Consider the following 25645-nt stretch of genomic DNA (forward strand, 5'->3'; position numbering starts at 1 on the left):
TTGATTAGTGTGCAAGCTCTTACCTTGCACTACTCAGAACTGGTCAACAATTTAACAGTCAGTTTAACAATTAACAATAAGCTCTTAATCAGAGTGCCATCAAGGTAATGTGAAACAATTTTCTTAATTCAAAAGCTGTGATAAAATGGTTGTGGGGATTTATCTGATAACTTACCAAGTACCTTTGATCCGGCAAGCATACAAGTTACTATTTCAAAAATTTCCTGTGCTGTTAGAAATGGTTTCCTGCCCCTCACTGAATAGGAACTGACTGACAATATAAAAGGTTTACAATACCAATCCACCTTTACTGAGAGGAATACACTCAATTCCTTGGTCTCCATAGAGCTCAGGAATTCAGTTTTTGCCATTTTTATCAAGCACACATGATAAAATCAATGGCAGGAGGTCTGTGTCCTTGCAGACTTACCTTGGCCAATTTGCACATAATTCTGTGAGATAATCTGTCTACAGCTTGATGTCAAGGATGCGACCTTTGTTTTCTTCTGCTCTGATCATGTGTTCCCACTTCCTCTGATGTACTGGATGGTTTGGACAAGGTTGCTGATGTGGTCAGAAAATCTTTACTTTTGTGATGTAGTTGCACATCAGGTTAAGAAGCTGATCATGTGGCTGCATGATGGCTGCGTGATTCTGTCTATCACGCATGTGCATCATGCTATCTGTATTTCTTTAAGTATCTGTCCATAGGAAGCAAATAATAAGCTGTTTAGAACAAAATAGGCCATCCTATGTTTTTTGGTTCTTTTTATTTCTATTTCCTGGAAGTGCCAGGGAGCAGAACATTGTAATTATACAGAAGTTTGGGAAAGTCCTTTCAAAACATCTTGGGGAAGCGACTCATACATATTGCACAGATGACAGCCTGTTTTGCAGTGATGTTCTCGTTATCAAACACATCTTGTATATCAGTCTGAAAGGATTTGAAAAACATTTAAAAATGCGTATTCAAGTATTCTGGCTTTTTGTGTAGGTGTGGGGCAGATCAGCTGAAAACCAAGGGCCAGGCATACAGCTTTGGACATTACCTTTTGGACTGCCAAAATCAATTTTCCTTTTAGAAAGCACTGAGCATAAATCACCTAACATTAGATGTTACATCTGCTGTTCTGGTAAGGACAGCGTAGGTACTCTGAGTTTTTGTTCGGAAAGTTGATGTTTGGTAAAATTTTAAGCTACTGAGGTGAAACATAATTATAAAAAGAAACTTTACCCTATATATAATATTAAAGAATAGAAGAAACAGACTTGGAGGTATTTCCATATGAGCAGAGCTTGCAGCTGTGCACAGCATCCTGAAGGAGGAGGAATTGGGAGTTAAAATTATTTTGTGGCCGATTCTTAACTTTTCCTGACAAGTTCATCTAAGCATTATTATACCATCATATCAATAACTGAATAATTCTGATTTTTCAAATTTCATTGCAGTCCATAATCAGTAAAAGATCAATGGCACCCCAATCACAGTGGTATGAGGCTTGGGAATATTTTTTTTGTTTTATTTTGATGCTGTAGGAATGGAATTGCATTTTAAAATATTACAACAGTCCGTCAAGATTAAAAAAAAAATTATGCACGAAATCATTCACAGCACACAAAGAAATGGGAAAAAAGTGCCCAGTAATCACATTGCTATTTAGCATTTCAAGATGGGAAATATTTCTAATCTATCATGCTGCTAAAATGAAATGGTAACATATTTCTTCATGTATACAAATAGGCAAATATTGAACTATTATTATTTTCAGTGAACAGAGAAATAATTTGATATATGTTACTTGAATGGCTTGTTATTTAAAATGCTGAATAGTTTATGTATTCTATAATATAACATATATAACTTTAGGACAGCTGGTAACTTAAAAATATATCTAAGAGTTCAAAAATGGTGATTAAATTTCTAAAGTACCAAATAACAGAAAATGTTTACTAGTAAAACAGTGTATCTTAGCAAAGTGGGTTTATTCATCCACTTAAATAAATTATCAGATAATAGATGGTGGGAAAAGTCACAGAAAATCTTGAAAGTTGCTGAATCGGCATTTGACACTGACATCAAGCTTAGACAACTTCACAAGTGCATTACATAATCATTGCTGGCAAATGATTTTGAGAAGAAAGTCAAAAAACAGGGTAAATCTCAAAAATAATTTTGATTCACTGGAATTATTAAAAATTAGACTGTGAAAAGACACTGAAAGCACACGCCTAGTAAATTCACATTGCCATGCTGGAGGCACCAATAAGCTAGTGATGCTGATGGCAAATGCTAGACGCTCACTAAAGTAGTAGGAAGAGATTCCCAGATACAAGCTTTCATAAAATTTCATAGCGTCACAAAACAATATTATCACTATAGGTTCATGGTCTTTGCTAAAGATGGAATTTATATTGGTAGAAAATGGAGATGACCTTGAAATTTTCCACAAACGTACAAGATGCTTAAACCATTTTTTCTGTCTACAAACGTACCCTTATGAAAGGTGACAAAGAATGGGAAATGTGGGAGGAGGAGAACAATGAGGCTTATTCAAAGGGATCAGCATAGCCTACTCCATCATAGTTTTGAGTTGGATGTAGGTCCCCTACAGGTCCCCTTGAAGAGTTTTTCCAAATACACAAAACCAGACTTTTTTCATTGCAACTAAGCTATACAGCTAGACTCTGACTGTCTCAGAATCTGATCTCCCAAATACCTTTGTAGTTGTTTTTAAAACTTGTTTTGTAATTTGGAAAAAAATGTCAGCAAGTTATTTTATAAAGGCAGAGATGATCATATAGGAGGCAAGATAGAGGACAATCTATGTCAGTACTTTTAAATATTTCTCAAAGTTTGAATGCTGTGCAGAGAGTTTTTCTGAATTCCCCAGATCTGTTTCTGAGTAACCCATTGCATGAATATTTGCATTCGGAAGGGACAGCTCTTTGCAACCCATGACAAAGTGCCCTTATTCCAGAACTCATAAGCAATATTCAGCAATCCCTATTGTGCTGTAACTCTGTGTGCTGCTTAGATACATATTCATTTCGAATGTAAGTAAGCCCTAAAGCTTCAACACCTGGATGGTTTTCTTGCACAGACTCACTTTTCTCCAGCTTTCACTGTGGGGCCAGGTAAATCAGTCCTGCTGCCCCTGAGATCATGAGTCCACGATCATTAGTACCAGACTTGTGCATTGCCAGATCACAGCAGGACGTGTCTGATCCCCCTCATCATGTATTTGCTGAGTGAACCAAAACATGTGTCAGGGTGTTTATTCCAGCTTTATGCTTTTATACCTGCTGGGAGGATAAACAATAACTGATCTGGCATAACGTGGCAATCCCTAGTCCGGCGTGAACTCTGCTGGTATAAAATTAACCTGTCATCATTGTTTTTGAACAGCATAGAGTGAGCAGACATTATATCAGATTGGCACTTCAGATCGTGTGATTGCAGTGCTTTCAAACTGGGAACAGGGGCCTTCAAAAGGGATTTCCCGTGTTGCTGAAATAGCCTGAGCTAGCTACTGCTTTTCAAATCATGTCCTCTGACGCAAATGTATTAGAAGAGGTGGGGAAATTATAGACATATTTTCTCAGCACTGCTGCAATGGAAGCTCCTTATCTGGTAACTCCATTAACTTCAGTGGCCCTCTGCTATTACTTCCGTGCTCGGCTTTATACTCAAGTAATCCCATAAAGGGACTCCCCTTTGAAAGAAGGCACAGGTACTACTGACTGCCTGATTGTGTCATTTACCTTTCTTCTTCTCTGACACAGCCTCCATTCCTTTTTCATATAAATGTGACATCCTTTGTGGAAGCATTCACTGTGAGCAAAGTTTCACTGATTTTTATTCTTACATGTAAATAAATGCAAGATGCTACTTTCAGAATATTCTGAGCCGGTACTGGGGAAGATTATGGAGCAGTTCATCTTGACTGAGCTCAGCAGGCAAGTGCAGGACAACCAGGGGATCAGGCCCAGCCACCACAGGTTCTTTAAAGGCAGGTCCTGCTTAACCAACCTGATCTCATTCTATGACCAGGGGACCCACTTAGTGGATGAGGGAAAGGCTGTGGATGTTGTCTACCTGGACTTCAGCAAAGTCTTTGATACTGTGTCCCACAGCATCCTCCTAGAGAAGCTGGCTCCTCATGGCTTGGACAGGTGTACCCTTTGCTGGGTAAAAACCTGGCTGCATGGCCGAGCCCAGAGAGTTGTGGTGAACAGAGCTACATCGAGTTGGTGGCCAGTCATGAGCAGTGTTCCCCAGGGCTCAGTGTTGGGGCCAGTCTTGTTTAGTATCTTTATCAATTATCTGGATGAGGGGATCAAGTGCACCCTCAGTAAGTTTGCAGTTGACACTAAATTGGGTGGGAGTGTCGATCTGCTCAAGGGTAGGAAGGCTCTGCAGAGAGACCTGGACAGGCTGGATCGATGGACCAAGACCAATTTTATGCGGTTTAACAAGGCCGAGTGCCGGGTCCTGCACTTGGGTCACAACAACCTCATGCAATGCTACAGGCTTGGGGAAGAGTGGCTGGAGAGCTGCCTGGCAGCGAAGGACCTGGGAGTGTTGGTTGACAGCCAGCTGAACATGAGGCAGCAGTGTGCTCAGGTGGCCAAAAAGGCCAACAGCATCCTGGCTTGTATCAGGAATAGTGTGGCCAGTGGAAGCAGGGAAGTGATCGGGCCCCTGCACTTGGCACTGGTGAGGCCATACCTTGAGTACTGTATTCAGTTTTGGGCCCCTCAGTACAAGAGGGACATTGAGTTGCTCGAGTGTGTCCAGAGAAGGGCAACAAAACTGGTGAAGGGTCTGGTGCACAAGTCTTATGAGGAGAGGTTGAAGGAACTGGGGTTGTTCAGTCTGGAGAAGAGGAGGCTGAGGGGAGACCTTATTGGATTCCACAACTACCTGAAAGGACATTGTAGTGAGGTGGGTGTTAGTCTCCTCTCTCAAGTAACAAGTGATAGGACAAGGGAAGATCATGCTTGACCTTCAATGATGTCGTGACTGTCTGGGTCAATGAAGGGAGAGCAGTGGATGTTGTCTATCTTGACTTCAGTAAGGCATTCGACACTGTCTCCCATAGCATCCTCACAGGCAAGCGAAGGAAGTGTGAGTTGGATGAGTGGACAGTGAGGTGGATTGAGAACTGGCTCAACAACAGAACTCAGACGGTCATGATCAATGGGACAGAATCTGGATGGAGTCCTGTCACTAGTGGTGTTCCCCAGGGGTCTGTGCTGGGTCCAGTCCTGTTCAACATGTTCATCAATGACCTGGATGATGTGACAGAGTGTAACCTCAGCAAGTTTGCTGATGATACCAAGCTGGGAGGAGTGGCTGATACACCCAAAGGCTGTGCTGCCATCCAGCGAGACCTGGACAGGCTGGAGAGCTGGGCCGAGGGGAACCTCATGAAATTCAACACGAGCAAGTGCAAGGTCCTGCACCTGGGGAGGAACAACCCCATGCCCCAGTACGGGCTGGGGGCTGAGCTACTGGAAAGCAGCTCTGTTGAGAAGGACCTGGGAGTGCTGGTGGACAACAAGCTGACCAAGAGGCAGCACTGTGCCCTTGTGGCCAAGAAGGCCTACGGTATCCTGGGGTGCATTAAAAGGAGTGTGGCCAGCAGATTGAGAGAGGTTATCCTCCCCCTCTACTCTGCCCTAGTGAGACCACATTTGGAGTACTGTCCAATTTTCTGCCCCCCAGTTTAAGAAGGATGTGGAACTGCTTGACCAAGTCCAGTGGAGACCTACCAAGACGGTCAGGGGACTGGAGCATCTCCCTTGAGAGGAAAGGCTGAGAGACTTGGGTTTGTTCAGCCTGGAGAAGAGAAGACGGAGGGGGGATTTCATCAATACTTATAAATATCTAAAGGGTGGGTGTCAGGATGATGGGACTAGACTCTTTTCAATAGTGCCCAATGACAGGACAAGGGGCAACGGGCACAAGTTGGAACACAGGAAGTTCCACCTCAATGTGAGAAAAAACTTCTTTCCTGTGAGGGTGACAGAGCAGTGGCACAGGCTGCCCAGGGAGGTTGTGGAGTCTCCTTCCCTGGAGACATTCAAAACGTGCCTGGATGCGTTCCTGTGCCCCCTGCTCTAGGTGCGCCTGCTCAAGCAGGGGGGTTGGACAGGATGATCTCCAGAGGTCCCTTCCAACCCCTGCCATTCTGTGATTCTGTGACAAGAGGAAATGGCTTCAAACTGTGTTGGGGGAGGTTTAGATTGGATATTAGGAAAAAAATTTTTACTGAAAGAGTGGTCAGGCATTGGAACAGGCTGCCCAGAGAGGTGGTGGAGTCACATTCCTTAGGGGTGTTCAAAAACCGTGTAGATGTGACACTTCAGGGCATGGTTTAGGAGACATGGTGATGTTGGGTTAACAGTTGGACTTGATGATCCTCGAGGTCTTTTCCAACCTTAATGATTCTATGATTCTATGAAAATGAGCTGAAACAAGCTATTTAGTTTAGAAACAAACAATCAAGTTTGCACCACACTAAAGAGCTGTGCACCCCTCCTCCACCTCATGCCAGGATCTACCTTGATTCTGTAGCTCTATGATATGATGTACACAAATTGGCATGTGCTTCAACTATTAGTCGTTCACTTCAATACATTGATATGGACATGTATTATCATAGTGGAGTGCAGACATAAAAACTTTCATGTAAATGAGACTCCTAGGTGACTGTTTCATCAGTCCAGTTATTAATTTTACTTTCTTTTTGTAAACTGTAAAAAGAAAATTTTTTTAAAAATCCAATCAACAAGCAAATAAATGGCAGTGCACCTACAGCCTTGAAAGTATAGTATTTATGGAACTCAGAACAGTATTTTCTAGGGCAACTGCTTTGATGATTTTTTTGTAGAAAGAAAAGCTACAATTTTACAGGTGCCACAAGGTAAGTGAGCTGACCCATGGTGTGCAACCCGATCTTCTGGGGAATCCAGTTTCTGAGTGCAGTGGCGTTTCGAGGTTGCAATTTGTTGGATGATGCAGATTTTCAGTCTCAGCTGAGAGCACTGGGAAGGGAGAAAACACAAAAAGCAGTACCTGTGCAAGAGCATACATCATCTCAAACATCTTAGTGTCTGTTCAACGCTGGTTTTTTTCCTCATCAGTTGCTATTCAGACTGAAAGTGTCCAACTGCATTTTTAGTCCAAAAGCACAACAGTAGCCATAGTATGTTATCTCCTGCAAGCTCAGAGGGGAGTCTGCAAAATGCAGTGATTCCCCTCATTAGTTCCAGAGGCTGGAGATAGTGCATGCTTTGGACTGCAGACGGGCAGTTCATCTTGATGTAGCAGTAACTGCACCTGCTGAGCTAACCCAAAAACTGGCTAAGATGAAAGACTTACTAAATTATTGGAATTTCAGGCACTGCTTTTAGAAGTTAGGGATAATTTGTACAGTGAGTTTCTTTGCTTTCATCGTGGATGTATTTGGGTGAAAATCTGGTAGGAAGGGTCTTTGTGTGTTGCTAATTCAGATATGGTTTGGCAAAGTAGTGCTGGTGACTACAGTTGTCTGTTAAAATCTCCCAGTATGTAACGCAAATTGATTACTTCAGTGCTTTGATCTTTATGATTTCCTTTGTAGTAGTAGATCTATATAAAAGTGACATCAAAGCTGTCAGAAATACCAGACCCGATACAGTTATTACTAGATTGCTTTAATGAAAGGATGTATCTCAGTAATACACAATTAAAATGTAAGACGTTTTTATTCTGAATGTGCCTGGAGGCTAGCAATAGGAACACCTGATAAATGAAAAATAAATCATTAGAAAGTTACCTACAAACCAAAATAATCCAACAGAAAAAGAATAATGACCATTAAGCATCCATTAACATTTGAAAATCAAATCATATCAAATCTTTCAATGAAATAGCTGCCTCTTTAGTAATTGCATCTGGACATGTACACTGAAATTATTGGGGTTACGTAAGGACCTATAAAGCCAATGGAAACATGTTGTTCTATAAACATATTATTGTTGCATATGTTGTGATATAACTGGAGAAACACTTTTCATCAATAAGTGACTGAGGGAGGACAGCGTGTTTGTTTGTGGGGTCCTAGTTTGTTTTTTATAAGCAGTATACAATATTTTTCTGAAATTTTTCAGAACAGTGAAAATTATTTGTCAAATTGGCCCTAAGACTAGACCTAAAAGACCGTGAAAAGTCAGAACAGTTTTTTAAAATCTCACTTTTCAAACTTGAAAACCATAGTGGGATTTTTTATTGTTCCTTTTATATATATATATATAAAAGGTGCTAATTTTTTAAAAATGTCTTATTTGGCTAGGCAAGCCAGTTACCAATTTAGAGCTCTACACCAAAACTGGTGTTCTTTAACTAAATCATCCTGAGATTGTTAAAGGGGAATTGTAAATTAGAATATTGACATTCATGTCACTAGACTTCCAATGCAAATAGGCTGTAATGGGAGAGATACCTATAATGTAGATGTCTACATCTAAGATTGCTGCCATAGGCTCTCATTGGAGTAACTGTCGCTGTGTGTGAATCTCACTGTTAATTAGATTTAAAATTTGATTAAATGGGTAGCTTCTCTGAATGGCCTGATCTGATTAAAAAGAGAAAGGGAAAACTGTTAGAAACAAGTGAGCTGAATCCCACCTGAACTGCTTATACTGACAGTACCACTCACTTAGCAGATCATTCACAGCTCAAATGTGTCTCAGATAATAAAATATGTCTGACAAAAAAATGTTAACTTGTCAAATTTTTTTTAAAAAAAAAAATTTATAGCAGGCTGACCCTTTGTGTGTATATGGATACAGTTTCAGTTTGGTACTTGCATCCCTAAAACTGGATTGACCGTGTTGTCACACCAGAATCTGAGATAGTCACTACTTTTCAGGCTGGGTCCTCTGAACTGGAAATACAAGAACTACTGGAAAATAATGTATCTTCCTGTTAGATACAGTGGCTGTCCTTTAGCTGGTAACTCTGTCCTGTTGCTTTCATGGCTTTCAGCAAGTGAATCAGATTTGATCTGTGCTTTGTATTATGTCAGTACCAAATCTGATTTGCATTAGGACCTGAAAATAAGTTTATAGTTTCACAATACATTTTCTTTGGTGGAAAAGGCTACCTTGGTTCTCATTCCCATCGGTATTCTGCAGTTTACTCATTGTGGGTTGGTGAAGGGTATCCTTTGGTATCGTAAAGTGTACAAATCAGATCTGGACCTATAGTGAGAGAGATGAATTTATTGAACCAGGTCTTCCACTCACGAAAAGAGAATGTGTAACCACATCCTTCAAGAGTGATTCAGATGGTAAACTGTGAAATACTGTATTTTCCCCAAAGACACTGGAAATATATTGCTGCCTTCATTTTGTTACAGTTTTTTTCTAGGAGCCTAAAATCTTGGTCTTCTGCCAATTTTAGCAATCATACTGTCCTGCCAATTACACTGCAACTGCTGTCTAAGCTCTGTGGCAAATGAGAGCTGGGTGGGATGAGCATTAACCTTCTAGATCCTTAATTCGTAAATGATACAGAGAAACAGGAGTAATTTTGACACACAACACAGAGGTTTTATTGCAAAACAGAGAGACGGGCAGAAAAGTCTCAAGGAGGAAGTATTAGAAGAAAGTATTTTGTACAATAACTTACCCTGTGGCCAGTGCTCTCATGCAGGAATCAGGAGCTCCACTTGCATTGCCCTTCAGCTACCTGAAAGTACTTGAATGACCATCTCCCAGGGGAATGATCCTGACATTAGATGAGCGGTAAAGGGTACAGTAGCCAGACATCGCATTTATACATAAAATGTCATGACCAAATCCCACTGTAAGTTTCTGCCAGAAGGACCATTCCCAGGCTGCTGAGTCAGGACCGCTCTTGTCTGCTCTTCCCTACTAGTCCTCAGCATTCCTGGCTCAACCCTTAACCAATTTGGAGTGAAGAGTGCCCTTTTGCTTTGCTCAGATCTAGGCTCTGGTTGATTGGTTGAGAAGCAGGACACGATAAATCAAATCCACTCTGGACAATCAGGAAGACATAGAAACCCTACCTTCGACTTTTCAAGTGCCTTTAAACAATTGTGCAAGAAGAATTGTGCTATCTCTTTCTCTAGGTACCCTACCACAAAAAAAAAAAGTGGTCTGAATGTAAATAGGCAACTGATTTTAAGACTTGAATCAGATAGGTAGTCATTGCTCTGAGCCTGGCATCTCCTTTTAGAGGGTTCCAGGTGGCTGGGCATGTGTACCAAACTGCAAATTGCCCTGCAAAGCTGCCTGGAGTCCCCTCACTACCCATGAATGAGATAGCACCCTGTGTGGGCATGCCCCAATTGCTTCCCATTAATCCATGCCTTCCATAGACAATCAGAGGTTCTACTTTAATTGCTCTGAATCATCCTGCTGATAACTTAGGCAAGTTTGCTACCTGAAGCAATGTGAATCTAGCTCGTCACTTTGAAGTATCCTGTACATTAGGATCAGTATTTTTAATTCGACAGATTAGAAATGGGAATCGGTCAACTCTTGTCTAATTGGAAGATCACTGTTGAAAGAACTGAAGTCCTCCCATAGCATCCATATTTAAACTTCCATGGACTTGTAGTGGTTTAACCTAATGGTCATCCCTGACTTTAATAGTGTTAAAGGGTGTTGAAATCCACACTGGTGTGGAAAGGAAACTATGTAATTCTTCAGTCATTTATTTGGATGACAGCATTTGTAATAAAGACGTTACCTCTGTGATAATATGCTTAGAACTGAGGCCTATTTTTCAATTCTAAGAAAATGCCATTTTTAGATACCAAACAGAGGAAGGAATTCTCATTCTTCATTTAGCACAAAATTTCACAGCAACAGAAATTTTAGTAAGGAAGTAATCTTGTCACCGAAATCAGGAATAAACCTTGTAACACCAATGTAGTGTTAAAAGGCAGGCATTCTTTATTTACGGCGCTGGATGCACAGGGGATCACTCCTCCTAACATGCATCCCGTCAGATCTTATTGTGCCAGTTAAGTATATGCTCTATGTACATATTCATTAGTTTTCCAATAAAAGATATACATATTCATCATATGCAGATGTGATTTGTTCATGCCTGTTGGTTTGTCCGGGTGGTCATCAGGGGTCTCTGGATGAAGGATATACTCTTCCTCAATGTGTCTGCTAGTTAACCCTTGCTTTTACGCAAACTCAGTTCTGAGATTACATATGTGCTGCCCTTGAGGGGTGGTCTTTTCTGGTTTAGTGTCTGCTCTGCAGTTCCTTATCTTTATAGTTCTGTACATCTGCTTTTCTTAAGGTCATATGTCACCGTAACTTTGTTTAGGCACTTTTTATCTTGAGGCCTTTCTGACTCCCCCAAAGCAACAAGTTTTAGTCATCGTGCAGGCTGTTCCTGTTAAGGCTACCTCATTATCCTGGCTAAGTTTTGGCTCCGGGCCCCAGCATTTGTTGAGCTACACTAGATTGCATTAGTAACACCCAACCATTTATTCCCTGAATCATTGCTACCTAAAAAATTAGGCTTTAATCCTTAAAACAGAGGTTTGGACCCTAAAAGCGAGGGTTTGGGATCTAAAAATTAGGCTTTGAGCCTTAAAAGAGGGGTTCTGACAGAAGCACATTGTCTATTGTTTCATTCGCATTAATGATTAACTAATGACTAAAATACAGATCAAAGAATATGCTGATTGTCCTCAGACTTAATGTTCAGTTGGATAGTATAGCAGCATCCGTGGTTGGTTAACTTCATCACGCTGGTTACTATCTAATAAGGGAGGTTATATCCACTGTTTTCAACACAGCTGTTACTGCATCGTGACGTATATAAGACCTGAAATGAAAGAGGAATCAACCTCTATTCCAATGTTTGACAATTGAACTGCTTCCTTCGGTAAGTCTGTCATTGATTTTTCAAAAGCTAGAAGTCACAGTGTTAACACTTTTTCTGAATCTTTGAAAGACAAGCAGATGAACCAAGACAAAGAGGTTTGGTCTGTAGGTTTCCAAAATGTAAAAATTTGACAGAAACTTTGGTCATCAAAACTATTAAACAGGAAAGAAATAGAAATCATGGGTAAGTACTACTGCTAAGAATGTGTAAGAAAGAGATAAAACCTGAAATATTTCCAGTTAATTAAATACTCTAATTATTAAGGGCTATGTGTTTAAAGTGGTTTTATACTTTGATTATCCACCATAAGCTCCATTCATGGTTTAACAAATATATAAAAAATAAATTTCTAATGGCGACAGGAATTTGTAAGAGAAAAATCACATACTTGGAACCTGGCTTTCATTTTATCTTCTTCCAGTTTTGCTTCTCATACTTTACTTTACTTTCTTACTAGGCAACCTGAAACAAAAATCAATTACAGAAACCAAGCCTGAAATACCCCCTTTCCAGCAGTAACAAATGCCTGTTCTGAATAAGTTTGTTCCTGCACATTTTTTTTTTTGTTCAAAGGTAATTTGCCCATAGTGAAATGCCACACACCTTAAGGAATTAAAAAGTGTTAGGATGTGAATTTGAATGCTCTCAAACCACCTGTTGAAGAAGGGGATCCCACTAGCACATGAAGAAATAATTGGTATCAGCACAAAGTAACTTTTTTAGTGTGTTTGGTTTTGGTTTTTTTTTTTAAGGAAGAAAAAGACTAATTACCTCCTGATACACAACCCTATGATTAAAGGTGTTTGTCAAAGAGGCATCAGCTACAGAAACTAGGAAGGAGTCTTGCGCTAAGGAATGCAAGGTCGTCTAGTAGTGCCAGAACAATAGGGGGTCATTTGCTCTGTTTGACTCAATACACCCTAGGGTTCAAGCATTTTAAATAGCAGGTCTTTCCCACACAGCCCATTCTGACCAAAGTGACTGACAGCTTGGAGGACACAACTCTGACTAGGAAGCAGTGGTACGTGGGTGGGTAAGAGATCGTCTCACTTGGGGCAATTGCAGCCAGAAGGTATATCATTTTATCCTCATTTGAACTGATTTTTGAATCAGAATGTACTTACTCTTCATAACAAGCTTCAAAGGAAATTTTATCTCTCCTTGTGAGTTCCCTGCTACTTTTCAGTAAAGTTACTTTGTTAGTGTGGAAGGGAGGGGGAGAGGCTTGCCCTTTCTTGAATATTTCTCTTTCTTTTTTTTCTTTCATACATTTTTTCAGAAGCACATGTTCTTTTCAAACTGAATGTTGGTCACTTTTTTTTCCACTTCTACCAAAAATCACGTTCCCCAGTGCATAACTATCTGAGACACTGCAACGTGTGAGCCTACACCTAACAAGGATACTTTCTTTGCTTTCGCAGTGCACTGCTATTCTTGTCTATCCTCCTAGGACTAAGCCCTTTGCAGCTGTGGTGGACAGCTGCGCAGAAGTGACATGTGGCTCTGCCTAGGTGTGTCTTAAGACAAAGTAGGTGACTACATTTCCCCGTAATGGTCTCCATTCTGCCTATTTCATAGCTGTCCTCTCTGGCCAAGATTTTCTGCAGAGATGCAGTTACGTGGATGGCCTTTCCAAAATTATCTGTTGAGCTGAGGAGGAATGCTGTATACATCTCTCATCCTCACAGGCCCCAGCAGCCTACAAGCACAAGGCTGGGGTATACCTCTGTCAGAATCATGACTTCCTACTACAGCTGAAAGCCATATGTTCCCCATCTGTGGTGACAGGGAAGGCTCACACCCTGCATGCAGGTGTCAGATTATCGGTGGAGGGTGGCTGGTGGAGCCCAGGCCTTCTGATCTTGTGGAGAACATCCTGGAGCAGGGAGTGGGGAGTGCTGGGTGCAAGTCCCACACACTTTGTGTGCACAGCCATGTCCCTCTGGTTTCCACCTTGGTGCTTCAGCAGGACCACATTCCAGAGGGCTCATCAGGGTCACTTGGGATGCCTAGGTGAGTTGTCATGCAGGGTCCATAGCAAGGTCATACAAACACTGTAGGAGCACTGATTGTAAAGAATTATTCTCTGTGCACGTTATTCTCCCAAAAGCAAGATGTGCATATTTTTTGTCAGCAGTAGCCTTCATATTCAACATTGCAGTACCTAGAATAAATTTTTCAGCAACATTTACTTACTTATTCTCATTCGGACAACCATATGGATTTGGAGAAAGTCAAAGGATTTACATTTCTTTACGCTGTGCTTCCTTTAGCTTGTGTGTATATATGTAGGTTTATGTAGAAATGTGCTTCCCAGTTATCACAACACTAGAGCAGCACAAGATCTTTGCAGAAATGCTAGGGAAAAGCTCTGTTAAATATTACACAGGAATAAAGTTTTCCTTGCAATTGTTATTTCAGCCATATAGCTAATTATATGAGTGAAACATTCTTTGATAAGCTCAAATATCAAGTACTGTGACTTCAGAGCATGATTGCTTATACAGCTTCAATAAACATTATTTCAAACATGCATTTAAGCATGACTGGTTATACAACTTTAACAAACATTATTTCAAACATGCATTTAAGCTTGACTGTTCTCCGTCTCTAATATCTACAGACATTAAAAACAATGATGAATGCATATGAAAATAAAACTCCTGCTGATTTTATATACAGGGCAATGTCAAACAAAAACAACTAGTGTATTCAGGCTTCCTTAGGAACACCACACTGAATCAAAAATAGGCTAGTGCAGTAAAAAGCACAAATGGCAGTTCATCTCTGTCTCCCACAGACTGATCATGCATAGCAGCACACTGACAGTTCTGGTTGCTGATGGCCATGAGCTATAGTCTGGTACCCATAAACAAAAGGAAAATTTATTAATTCTTCATGTTAGATCAGCTTATTCATAAATCCCAGTATTAAAGAGCACCAAGATGCTCTTGTTCGTAATTTCTGCAATGTTTTAAAATTTGTATTGGTATATAAAAAGGAAAATGTGAGGGAGAATGAGAGCACAGCACAATGTGCTTGGCAGGCAGTATTCTCCAGCAGCCCCCCCCTCAGACCAGAGTGATGCACACCTTCACTTCCGGGCTGATGAAACAGATGAAGGGCGGAAGAGCCACAATGAGCCAGTTCAGAGTATCCCAAGCATTTCCAGAGAGTGAGAGCACAGCAGCCTCTGTGGCTATTTGACCACAGCAACACATATATATTCATCCAAACATGGGTGATGATAATTATTGATTAATCCATTAGTTACTAGAGGTAACACATCTTGCAGCAGTAACCAGTCCAGTTTCTTTCCTGTCTTGTTGATGTTGCTCTCTCTCAACATACCTAACAGGCTAGAAAAACTTACATTGTCATTAAGTTAGGTTTTTGTGTTTGCCCAAGTAGCTCAGAAGAACAGTTCACTGAGAATTTACTTTCAGAAGCACTTGGTAGTGGTCAAAGCTGAGGGAACTCAGGCAGATGTCTATGATTTAAATGTAAAACTCTTCCTCTGCTTATTGAACCCTAATGCATTCATACTTAGCCGAGTGACTATCAGCATATTGCCAACTATCAGCATATTGGCATATTATTTGTTAATACCATGCAGTTATTTTCTTTTTGGTCTGGGTTGTTTTTTTTTGTGCGTTATCTTCCTAGAGCAGTTGAAAAGGAAAGAAAATGTGGTTATGTTGTTCTCTGTACCATGATTCAGCATAAACGAGTAAAATGCATTCAGTTAATACAATGTTCTGCTATTCATCATTATTGCTGTAGTGATTGTGCCTGTCCTTAGAGAGCATTGCACAGCACCACTTTGTATTATACTACCTCTTGTTGTTCTCTGTGGGCAAATACATCACTTGGCGACAGATTGCTATATAGTTGCAAAATGCCCCGTGCAGGTCAGAAAAATGAGAAATTTTAATAACAGTAAGATGCACACACGGTTAACACAAAAATAGATTGTTGAATTTGGGGCCACACAGCTGATTTAGTAGAAATTGCAGATGTTTAGTTCTAAAATATATACGTATTAGAAAAATAATAAGATGCTACATGGCTATTTGACTTCTTAATGCCTTTGCTGCCAAATATAATTTATCTTTTTTTCTCATCCTTCAGTCTTGAGAATTTTGTAGGTTAAGAAGAAATTCTTCAAGTAAGAGCAAAATATTTCCCAAAGTGTTTTTCTTGTTCATAAACACCACTGACAGCTGTCATCTTGTGTTAATAGGAGAACTAGTTTAGGCTCAGAGTTTCAGTTTGGATGTGCAAAGATTTCTGTATAAACAGAATGGGTTCATTTTTAACCAGGACAAAATTAGAAAGATGTAGACTTGCTTTTAGCAGATATTGATTTCTTCTATTAGTATTGGAGTTATCTCAAAAAATTATGAAGATTGCTAAATAATTTTAAAAATCAGCTTCAATATACTTGTGCGATTTGGCAGTGTAATGGATGTATCTACCTGATCCCTATTAGGATGCAATTTTTGATCCACCAACCAAAGAGTAAGGACTTGCCCATGTTTATAATTGTGTAAGGAGTAGACCCTTTAGAAAACATGCCTAGTTTTCACCATTAAGGTGCAAAAGGTCTCAGCTCATAGGCTCTGATCTCAAAACAACCTAACATACACCGTGCAGATGGTTGCAAAACGACAGGTAAAAAAATGATCTTGAACCTTTTTCCTCCTTTTCTAGTGACTATCTCTACCATTAAGAAGAAATGCATAACACCACATTGTACTTTCTTGTGTAGGCAGTCATTTTGGACACTCCTGTGCCCATCTGCAATTTAAGTGTAGTTGAACATGATGCAAAAGCTCATTTGAGGGCAATCCATTACAAAATGATAATTTTATCATCAGCATTGCGCTCTCAAGAATACAGGTAGAATCTTAATTTTTCATTTGAAGATGGAGTCAGAGGAAAAGGAGGAGGAAGTTTCTAGCTCTTCTTGGAAATTTAGGCTTGCCTACATTCAGAGTTCAAGAGGAGCCCAGCCAATGTGAATGAAGAAACACAGCAAAATTCTGCATAGTCTATGCCTGTGGTTCATGCTATGTACACGTCTGAAATTACAAGGTAATGTAAAGATATCTCAAGAATAATTATTACTAATTTAACCTAAATAATAAAAAAAAAAAGAATTTAAATGGCATTTTATTTTGGCCAGAAGCAGATGCATAGAAAAAAATTTCTTTTGAGCTTCAAAGTTTACCTTTTTGATATTTACAAGTACTGATTTTTTTTTCTCCTAGACTATTATTTCTTCATCCTTAGTCAGAGTAGACACATCTATAAAAAATAAATTTTGTTATTTTTTCCCTAGATTCTTAGCCATATGAAAAGTCTGGTTTATTGATCGTTACAAATTGTTCACTCTTTCTAAACTTAAATTTTTATTTTGACATATACTATGCATAAATTTCCAGCAAGCTGACTTCAAAAAGAACTATGTTTTAATCAATGGTTGCAAATCTATGCTAAGATCTTTATAGCACTTTAAAATTATTCACGAAATTTATTTTCTTCAAATTATAGAATAGCCTCCAAGCACTTTCTAAACACTGGCAGTAAATTTTTTGTGCTTTACAAGTCACTACCTTTGCAGTCAACACTGAGTCTTGCTCTGCTGTCATTGGTGCTTGCTACTGTGTTGATGTCATCAAGTTACACCAGTGTTATATACCATTCTATTGTTAATATATTTTTTGTACGTGGAGTCCTTGAAGTTTTATTATGGTTTGTCTGGAGTAACTGAAAGGCAGAAAATTGACTCAGGAGGAATTGCATTATTCTGAAGGTTCTGTAGCAAAAGTAGCATTTTACCCCAGTGTTAAAATATTTCCCCTATCTGTCAAAAGAATGATAAAAAATAGATAGTCAGACATTACTTGATTTCCACCTAATCATGTACTACAGCAACAAGATGCTCTAGGGCTTGCATTGCTGTTCCCCATGTGTGCTCACAGGTAGACTGGGAGGTCAGAGACTGAAGGCCAAGAGCTTTCATCTGTGTAGGAAGTGCAAATTAGACAACAATACTGCACACACAAACTGCGACTCAGTTTTTATAGCCCTAGAATATAAAACTTCCTTGTCCTACAGCAACTAGATCATATGCTGGCAAAAGCTTTTAGAAATTCCGATGTCAGTATTCTCCCAGCAAGGGTTACAGTGGGGTCAGACTGTGGGATACAGTACTGTAATCGTGTGATGATAATTCACTAAAAGCTGGGCAAATTATAATACTGACTTCCTTGTTCCATTCACTAATGAGCTGTAATGGCACAGTTTTCTAATGCATGTCTTGGGTACACTGCAAGCAATTCTGTGCATTCAAACAGGGAAGGTGTTGCCTCAGCAGGCAAATAAAACATTCTTGATCTCCTTATCTCCCTATATTTTAGAGAATCTTAACAGCAACTTTTTATATAGTGATTTGGGGTGGCGGGTATTCACCCTTCAGATGCCATTAACAGTTCAGTAGTGTGCCAGGTATAGTTCTCGTTTATTTTGTAATAATAAAACGCTTCCAAGGGAATTAACAAGCTCTGCAAAGTGTTCTTTCCTCTAATTTTGTGATAGTGACAGATATAGCGGTCCATGGGGGCATTTGCTGGTCATCAGCTCTACTTTTCACAGCCACAGTCCCACGAATTTCAGCGTGACATAAACCAGAAGTTTCTTATGGTCTGTTTGCATTGTTAGTTTCAGACAAAGTCTAGCTTGCATTTCTCATAATCTGAGCTGACAGAATGAGAGTAAGCACTGCTGCAGACAATGTTTACATGTATTAATAGAGAATGGTGATTCAGCTAAGGAAGCTTAGTCTCTCAGCAGACATTTTTAGTTCAGCACAATGTCATGCCAAGATAGATAAAGGGCTTTGGTTTCAGAGCTGTTCTGCATCAAGCCATGTTACAGCACAAAGTCACCCTTTTTGGCCTATCACTGAGTACATACAAATACTCCTGGCTTTGCAAATCCTTTAAACTCTGTTTGAATAGCCTTTCCTGCCTCCAAGGGTTTACCTTTAAATACAATCATACATCTACATGCATACCTTTACCTAATGATTTCAAGAGACATTAGGTCCAACCAGTGTCAGACAGAATGGATTTTCCCCAGCTGTCATAGCTAAGGCATCAGCTGAACATCATAAAAATGGCTCTTTATACAGTGACCATATTCATGTTCTGGGATTCTGGTTCTGGGATGCACTAAAACACAGATAGTTTGCTGTAAATTTTTAAATAATTATGACTACATAAAGTCATCTGATTCCCTGACTTTCCTTCAGAAATCATGGCTATGATAAAATGGTGGAGGAAAAAAGTACTTTTCAAAAGCAGCTGTTGTGTTGTGGTTTGCTTCTTATAGAGTTGCAAGATTTTTGCTCTATCTTTATAATAGGTAATGAAAAAATACCATGAGAACATGAAAGAACTTTCCAGCATCATGAATATCAACTTTAATTTCCTATTTCTCATTATTAACTGAGTCATTTGGAGGCTGAGAATCCAGAAAACTAATCAGGAGTTGCAATAGTGGTTTCTAGGCTTGAACATCAAGGCACATTTTCTGGAAGCTGTATGTTCCTGTGGGAACCTCTGGTGGGCTGGTGCTGCTGGTGAGGGATAGCTTCTGGAGGCTGAAGATTTTGATCTGACAGATTGGAATTTTTTTTTACTATGAGGCTAGATAAACTCTGGAACAGATTGTCCCTACACATTGGAAGTCTCCACCTTTGGAAACATTCAAAGTTTTGCTGGACAAGACCCTGGGCAACCTGATTTAGACCTGCTCTGAGTGGGGATTTAGTTAGATGACCTCCAAAAGCACCTTCCAACTTTTCTCCTGTGAGTTAACATCCCTTTATTCAAGACATGTTTTACCGTTAGAGAGAGACTATTGTTTTGCATGAAGGTATAGCTCTTCTCTAAAATCCTGGCACTCCTGAAATCAATGGAAAGGTCCCACTGGATGTTCAGGGCTTAAAATGTCATCATTATGGCCTATAATGTTGGTGCTCTGTGGCTGAACACTACAACTTTAACTCAAGATTGTTTAGCACTGGTCTTTGCTGTTAGTGGTTTCATTTCTGTTAGATTGCTGCACAGTCATTTCAAAGCATGCTTAAAGTTCCTTGCTGCCAGAATCAATGGCAAAAAAGTAAACAACATTTTGTTAACATAATCACTCCCTGTTACAACTTTTCTTGATCCAGCACAGAAAGTTGTTGGAAATCTAAAGCTCCAGTGTCTACAGTTGGCCTGTATTGGGAAAAAAAAGATTATTTTTTTTGTGCAACTGCCAAGGACAGCATCCTCCAGCAGATATGAGGGTTATGGTTCTGCAGTTTTGCAGAACAGCTGCAACCCAGATCTTTTTCTGTTTCTGTGATACCTCATGGGTTTTAAAAGAGAAAATACACTCTTCCCTCCCCTTTGTCTCCTTTTCTAAGATGGGGAAGTACCTTGGGCATCAAAAGTATGAACATGGAGGAATGCTATGTTTCTTTCAGAGGACATCTTTATTCTTGGAAGCCATAATTTTGCACCACAGAGCATGCAAAGAGGATTACTTTTTTTTTAATAGGGTTCAACTTCATATATTTACAAGAGTATAAGCAGTAGTCCCAAAGGTTTCGCTGAATCAATATTCATTATTGCTTTTCTTTGCATATGAGCTACACAGACAGGTATGAAATGATCTAAAGACGCACTGTAGTGTGGTATACTATTTCTGTGGCTGCTATGACTGAACTCTGATATGGTTCCACACCCATTGCAGCTTTGACTTTAAAATGTAGTGGCTCTTATTTCCATCCAAACACCTTCTCACTTTAGCTATTTTCTCACAGAGATCGTTAGTATGTTTAGTAGAACTTTGAAATGTTTATCTCCACTCTGAGATCTTACTGGAAGATACAAGATGCAAGGAGGTTAGCTATAAGGCAGTGAAGGATCAAACTGTTCTTACACCTTTATTTAATATTTTTGAAAGAACTTTTTAACTTCTCTGAAACCTCTGTTTCTGTTTCAATCCCGAAGACTTTGTAGAATATGTTGTCTTCATCTAGCAGATCAGGATACACCATGCTGTCAAAACACAGTCTTAGCAGAGCTCTTTTTCCTTTTTATTTTTTGGGGGTTTAATTCAAAAAAATGCAAATACTACTGATACTAGCTTGCTATTTAGCATGCTGTTTTCATTGAGTTGTGAAATGCTCTTATGGAAGAAAAAACATGGAATATTTAAAAGATCTGCCTGTCATTCACACACAGATACACAGCTGTGCAAAGGGCTGGAGAAACTAACTTGGACGGAGGGAATCCTTCAGATATGAGACGTCAATTTCAAGAAGTCTTTGGGCCTCCAGCCCTCAGTGCCTTCAAAAGTCAAGAAACGTTTTCCGCTCCTTAAACCCAAAGTGTAAGGAAGAGTTTGAAGTACAGTACAGCAATTACTTTATTATTACTACTTTTTTAATGAGGAATTAGAAACAAATAATCACTGGTATATTCTTGCGGCAAACTCCTTTATCCAAAATTCAGCAGAGGGGAGACAGCGCTATGAATTTGTACTAAACAATGCCTTATTATGTGAAAGGAAGTTATGACCAAGTTCTGTGGAATTTGTATTCTAAGAATATTTTCTTAAGTATACTCCAGAAATTATTATAGGTAAAAAAAAAAATCTGTGAATTTGTGAATCCAACAGAGCTGAAGCATAAAATAGTAGTAATGCAACTGAACTGCTTCTAGAGTAAACTTGAAGAAGGTCTGTGTTTGGTGATGCCTAAATAGGACTTATGCATTTAAGTTTCAGACACAGAAATCTCTGTTCAGATCCCTTCTCATGAGTCATGTAAAGGACATGGGTTCTTCCAACAATAGTTGAAAGGTACTGAGTATCTTGACAAGTCATTAATCAAGGTCCTGTCCTGCTAAAGGTATTCAAGTCTGTGTTGGAGACACCGTCACTGATCTTTGTATAATAGCACAAAGCTGTGGCCTTCAATTATCATTTTTCAGTTTTCATCTGTGTTTATATATAGTATATGTACTGTGATGAAGAAGACCAATATTTCACCATGGTTAGGCTTCATTTGCCTTGAGTTGTTTTGACAAGTTAAGCAGCAATCCATAACTAACTGTGTTTTTTCAAGATCATAACTTACTCTAAAGTCATGATTTTGTAAAGGACACAAAAGGGGCAAAATAAATCTCTTGCTACAAGGTGGTGAATGGGTGAAAGGACATGGTGCTCAGCTCCCTGGCATGCTAATGTTCCAAACTACTGTTCTGCTAGGTTCTGCACTTGTGGTGGATCGGCTGTATTCAAGTTAGAGATTATATTAATTTAATAATATTTAGCTTATTACAACAAAGGGAAAAAATCTAAAATACCCTTGCTGTCCTTATGAGAATTTTGTGCCTGTAAAGATTAGGCATTCATGAACTGCTTAGGGATTTGTGGCAACTGCTGGAAGTATTTGACAGTTGCTAATTGCATCCAACCTGTTATTATTTTTTTTCTTTGTCACTAAGACTTTCAAAAGACAAAAAAATTCTTCATTGCTCTTATAAAATAACATTTTCCATTATTTTCCCTGTAAAAACCTGCTAAGCTATTTTGTCTTTTCATACCAACTCATCTTCCAATTTCTACCCTATTTGTATTAGAGAAATAACTTAAATGAGGCAAGTCTAGACAGATCAGAAAAAAAAACAGTTCTACCAAGGCCAACTGAGTTAGTTCAGCAGAGTATTTGTCAGAAAGAGATAAAATAAGTGTGACTTGAAAAGGAAAAATCTGGAAACATAAGTGTAAGTTTTGAAGGAAAGCAAGAAGAAACTTGCAATAGCATTGTTAGTTAGTGAATGGCTAATAGACTCTTCTTAGATCAAATAAGTGACAAAGGTGACAATAATTTGAAGTTATATATGCAAAGGCAAATTAAGTTGAAGATTATATTATAGTCTGGTACATTTTAAGCAATACCATATTTAACATATTGGGCTCAAGAATGTTTAAGCAAGCTTCTAGGCCATTGTCATTCTAACCATTCTAAGTAATGAGTAAAACACTAAATAAAACAAATTATAAGCAACCTTACAGTGAAATGTGTAGTCAGGATGAAATTCAATTTGACTGCATGCAAGAGAATAAAAAATTCTTACGCTTGTACTAGGAAAGGATATTAGGCAAGTTGCATTTTACAATTAAAAAGAGAGTAATTTTAGAAATATACCAATTATCCCAATTAAAAAAAAAAAACAACACAACAATGCTAATTCATGGAATGGACAAATCAGAACAAATAGAACATAAACCACAAAAAAGGTTAGAGTGTACCAGGGTAATGTAGCAAAAAAGGAAAAAAGAAAAAGAAAAAAAGAAATCCAATAACATTTCAGTGCCTTTATTTCAAAAGGAGTAGTCAGTTCAAGGCTTTTTTCAAAATCTATAGTTACCTCTTTCTAAGTGATCCCTAGGCAAATTAAAGCCACCTGTCAGCATGGATGTAAAACATTTTCACTCAGTTATGATGAAATCAAAGTTGTGTGTCTTCCTTCAGTTCAAACTGAAGTTCAGCCTTTGAAAGGTTATAATCTGAGAGCAGCTTGAAGAAAAGCAATAAGAAAAGCCGGAGAACAGAATAAATTAAAACATTTGTTAGTGTCCTACGTAACAGCAATTCTGTAGTTTTGTAAGAAGTACTAAATCTTTAATTTATCAAATACCTTACTATATACTTGCTTTTAAACCTTGTGTATGTAGAAACTGCTGATGTCCCAGAACACAAAGATTAAAACAGCATACAAGTTTTTGCTAGGTTAGGGCACAAAACCCCATTTATTTAAAGTATACTATTTGGCTAAGGGTGGTGAAAAAAATGTTAAATGGGGCCAATGTCATTTCAGAGGTATTGATATCTACAGGAGAAGAAATAATTTAGGACTATGTAATCTATGAGGTATATTAGGCTCTCTCTTGCATTACCAGTTACTCTAATATTCGATAGTCTTCCTAATATAGTGATTTATTTAGCTGTGCAAGTTTCCCAAAGGAAGCATAGGAACCCCATAATTTAGGTGAGGAATCTAGACTGGACCAAGATTAATGGGTGCATAGCCTGGGGAGAACGATACTGCCCTGCTAGAAAAGTCATCAGGCTTTGTTGGCTCTGCACTTCTCACTGTTTCACTCCGTCACAATAGAGGTGCTCAGTATTCACTCAGGAGGACTGTAAACAATTTCTCTTCTTACTTAAAAGCACAAATCTATTACTTATTGCTGTGGTTAACATTCCTGTCTAATTATTTAAATTAAAAATTAGATCAATATGTAAATATAGACATGTATATTATTAACTCCTCCACTTTTTTCTTCACTAGCGATTGAGTTCTCAACTCCATAGGTCGAAAGCAATGAAGTACTATCTAAGGATGCATTTAAGAAAATTAATTACATTTTAATAAATTGCCTAAATGCAGATTTATCTTTGTGCTAACTGCTTACAGACTTTCCTCTAATGAACAAGTTTATTTGGCTGATGATCTGCAGGGAGTTATTTGACCATTCAGGAGATGTTGAGTATTTCTTAATTTTTATTTTTAACATCAGCATTCTGCAATATTTAGAAAACACTTGAAATAAGGTGGAAAGTAAATCAGCTCACACAAAGAAACTAGGCTGTTTTCATTGATCTGTTCTGTTAGACAAGATTTTTATAGGGCTGCTGAGACTTAGATTTTCTTTAGCAAACATATTTTGTTAATTGCACTGAATAAAAGGTGCCAAGGTAAGAGAATTCAAGGTAGTCTTACTAGTCAAACTACAAAAAGAATTTAGGTTGAAGCTGCTTGTGGAATTACTTGCCCTCTTACTGCTATAAAGGCCTTAATGTGGCTCTTGGTCATAGGCACAGCCATCGTCTGGAATACTCTCTTTAAGGCACATTTGTATAGCTTAACTTGCCAGCCTTAGGCCCAAATGCATATGCTCCGTCTTAAATACAGAATACCATGAACAGTGTTTCCTGAGCAGAGAATTTTTACTGATTTAGAGGTTGCACTCCACCTAAACATAGTCTTAACTTGCCAGCCTTCCTTTTCTTTATCTAGAGTTTCAGAGCTTTACAAAATACTCTGAACAGGTAATTTTCTCCACTCAGGTTTTAAAGGTCTTGTTCTTCAAGGCCTTCCTTTCAAAATCTGTGTGTGGCTAGAAGGCTAAAATAGTGTCTGTGTGACTTGGGATGGTTTTATATTTTTACACTTTGAACAACTGTAGGATACAGGGTGTATGGTACTGGAATAGACCATATATCACGGACTAAAACTCATTACTTTCTCTGAAGCCAGGTGGCAGTCTCTACCTCCAAGGCTGTCATTTATTCTCTTTGGTTTCTTATTCAAATTGTATTAAGAGGAGGATGGAACCCAACAAAAATCTCGCAAATGTAGGACTGTCTGGGAAGTCTGGTGTGCAATTCATACCCCCTGATCACATGAAGTCCCTACAACAGGGACTCCAGGCTGCAGATCCTTTCTCAGTAGGCAGCCAATAAGAGGCGCAGATCAGCACCACCTCCTCTTCCAAGTATTTTAAGGTAAAGTAGCAGCCAAAGTTTTGTTGACTCTAAAGATGAGTTATTAAGTCCCTTCTTCAGTATACATTGAAGAACTTGAG

The sequence above is a fragment of the Phalacrocorax carbo genome, chromosome 3, assembly GCF_963921805.1.
Source record: "Phalacrocorax carbo chromosome 3, bPhaCar2.1, whole genome shotgun sequence".
Taxonomy (NCBI): Eukaryota; Metazoa; Chordata; class Aves; order Suliformes; family Phalacrocoracidae; genus Phalacrocorax; species Phalacrocorax carbo.